General features: G+C 42.6%; 1 protein-coding gene across 1 annotated transcript in view; it reads left to right on the plus strand.

The window, feature by feature from the left end:
* TBX19 (T-box transcription factor 19) overlaps nt 1–3,330 on the plus strand; it is a 31,154-nt gene that overhangs the window by 18,161 nt on the left and 9,663 nt on the right. The gene's annotated exons all lie outside the window — the stretch shown is intronic.

Below are 3,330 nucleotides of genomic sequence, written 5' to 3' on the forward strand. Positions count from 1 at the left end.
GGTCCCGTTGTTTTCTCCTCCAGATTGTTCATCCAGCCTATCCTATCCAGACAGACCTGCGGAGACACTGGCATGCACAAAAACAAGACAGAGCAAAACCAAGCAACAATGTACAACAAAACAGCAACAACAACAAACCACTAACAAAGAACAAATTATAACACCCCAAGAAAGAAAAGCTTGTAGTTAGTTCAAGGAGGTACTGGTTTCAAACCTTCAAAAACAAAAACAAAACGTCTTTTGTCTATATGGGGAAAACTCCCAAAGTCATTGCCATTGCATCATGACAACTCGTTGCCACCCTCTTGGGCCGGGCAGAACTACCTTTGTGGGTTTCTGAGACTGCCATTCTTTATGGGAGGAGAAAGCCCTGCTGGAGCAGCTGGTGGTTTCAAACTGCTGACCTTCAGTTTAGCATCCCTAGCATAACCACTGTGCTACCCAAGCTCCTTCTCTCTTTTTAGGGCTTTTGCTTTTAATTATTTAATTAAAAGATCATTTTATTGGGGGCTCTTACAGCTCTTATAACAATCCATACATCAATTGTATCAAACATCATTGTATATATATTGTCTTCATTATTTTCTAAACATTTACTTTCTACTTTGGTATCAGCTTTTCTTTTTTCCCTTCCCCTACTTCATGAGCCCTTGATAAATTATAAATTATTATTATTTTCATATCTGACACCGACCGCTGTCTCTCTTCCCCCACGATTTCTGTTGTTCATCCCCCTGGGGGTGGTGGTGGTGGTGGTGATGGTGATGTGTTGATCATTGTAATTGGTTCCCCCTGCTCTTCCGACCTTCCCCCTCCCCTCCTGGTTTCACTACTTCCATTCCTGTTCCTGGATTTTGTATGTTTTGAGCTTTTATCTTTTATCTGTACATGTGTATATGTGTGCATGCTTCAGTCTAGCCCACAGTTAAAGGCAGGACTGGGGTCATGATGGTGTGTGTGTGTGTGAGGAAACCTCAAGGAACATTGTGTGTTTCATCAGTGCTGTACTGCCCCTGGTTGACTCATCCCTTCCTGCTTGGTCTGTAAGAGGTAAGTAATGGTGAGAGGTTCCTATCTACTAGGGTAGAGCGAAGGACAGAAATGAGAGGCTGCTAGGGATGTGAATGATAATTATGCTACCATTATTTTAGGCTGGTGACTCCCCATCTGTGTCTTTCTATTCTATGATAAAAAGAAAGAAAGAAAAAGAATAATGGCAGTTATTATTAACTTTTCTTCAACACATCCTAGAAAATCAATATGAATACCTTGAAGTGTTCAAATTTCATGGCCCTGGCTTCAGATCTTTCTAGTATCTCCTATCCCCATCTGCCCAGTCTTAGCTCTTCGTCTACCAGGCTCTGAAAAGGTGGACCAATGCTCATCATGATGAGTCCCCAACATCTGTCCTGTTCCATGTTTGAATAGACATTTGATGACATGGAAGACCTAGAGGTAACCATTACAGAAAATAGAAGATCTAAGGAAAAGCTGAGGGTGAGGTGATAGAATCTAAATCCAAAATGATATGGTACAGCATAATAAAAAAGAATTTAAGACTCTAAATAAGAGGTCCTGACTTTGAGTTCTAGTGGGGCTAGTCCCTGGCTATTTGATTTTGCACAAACCAGTCTACTTTCTTAATATGCAAGCTAAGGGCAATATAGTCCTTCTTCTTGAGTTGTTGGTGTGTTTAATAACCATGTGAAGGCAAGTCAAAAAGTACTGCCACGATGGCCCTCTTAGGGTTCTGTCCATATATGCATGGGTTTGTTCTAAACACACGTCAAACATTTTTCTGTGCCCAGGGGATGAGGGCAGACAAGTTTGTTCACTAATACAAATGTCTTGATCTTACCAGTGTGCCTTAAAAATGAAAAAATGAAACTTTTTTGCCATGGAAGTAAAACCCAAATGATTTTGAGGTCAGTGCTAATATTAAATTTTTAACACAACTCAAGTGGACATCTTCTCAAGTCATTAATGCTTTGAAATACGTTTATGGCATGCCACCCACATAAAATAATAGTTTTTAGATGGATCAAAAATTTGACGTAAGATCAGGAAGAGCTCAAAGAATAGCCAAGAGTGGGCAAACCAGCAGCCTTAAGAACTGAAGACTGGGGCTGAAGTCCAGAAATGGTGGAAGAAGATGGGAGAAGTACCATTGATGTGATCGCTCCTGAAGTTGAGGTTTCACGGGGTGGGGCATTTTCAATATTCAATGAGTCTCTTGGCCTCAGCAAGCTCGGTGGGTGCCAAAAGTATTGCTGCAGAACAGCTAGCTCAAACCGCCGATCTTTCCACCAGTCTTTTAAGGGAGATAGAAGATCACAAAGATGCTATTATGGAACAAATCATAGCCAGGGATGCGTCTTCTATTTACCAATACAATCAAGAAAGCAAGCTCCAATCCAAGCAGGCTCTTGAGAGGGTCAGCTCGGCCAGTTCAATTCAAAGCAGAGAGGTCAGTTTAGAAAGTTACAGTAACTTTGTGAGAGGGGTGGGGGAGGGCGGGAGAAACTCCAAAGGAATTTTCTCAAAGGACACAGGTCAATCCTGGGCGTGGATTATGAGGAAGTTGAAAACCGTACTGGTGGAAAAAAGGGCAAGAAAGTTGGGCTGAGGAATGTTTTCCATCGCGATAAAGCACCTTCTCATTCTCGGAGCGTCCCAGCGGCTGTCCGGTGAGAATGCTGCTGGGACTCGTTACCTAGCTGCCCTGTAGCTCCCATCTTGCCCCTTTAGCCTCTGTTGTCCCCTGTGCTCATGAACATCGAAAAGGAACACAATCGGAGGCCCGTGAGGATGCCAAAACTGCTGTTTTGACGTGGTGTCAATTGACACAGAGTTCTTTGAGGAAAGATGGAAGCGCCAGTGTCACCCTTCGATAATATTGCTTCATAAAGAGTTGTATGATTTTGTAGCAAGACTCTTTGACTTATCCTCATACATATCGTTGTACCCTGAAGTCCTTTACAAATGCTAACGATGGTTTTTATTGCTTGAATTTTGTCGGCTAGGAACAATAATGGATATCAGCAAGATAAAATGGAAACTTACACACGGCTAACTTACATAGGAATCTTCATTTCCCACGTGGGAAACGGGTCAAGTTCCTAACCAATGCACCTCATGTGCAGTCACCACACATGTGTGAGTGCAGGCTTGCATGTTGCTGTGATGTTGAACAGGTTTCAGCAGTTTCCAGATAAGATGAACCAGGAAGAAAGGCCTGAGCATCTACTTCAGAAAACCAGCCAAAGAAAACCCTGTGGATGACAATGGTCTAATTCAGCTGTGCGTGGGGTTACCATGAGTGGGTAACCA

This window comes from Echinops telfairi, unplaced genomic scaffold (genome assembly GCF_000313985.2).
Source record: "Echinops telfairi isolate 266 unplaced genomic scaffold, ASM31398v2 ScPeMD7_7424;HRSCAF=8462, whole genome shotgun sequence".
In the NCBI taxonomy this organism is placed as follows: domain Eukaryota; kingdom Metazoa; phylum Chordata; class Mammalia; order Afrosoricida; family Tenrecidae; genus Echinops; species Echinops telfairi.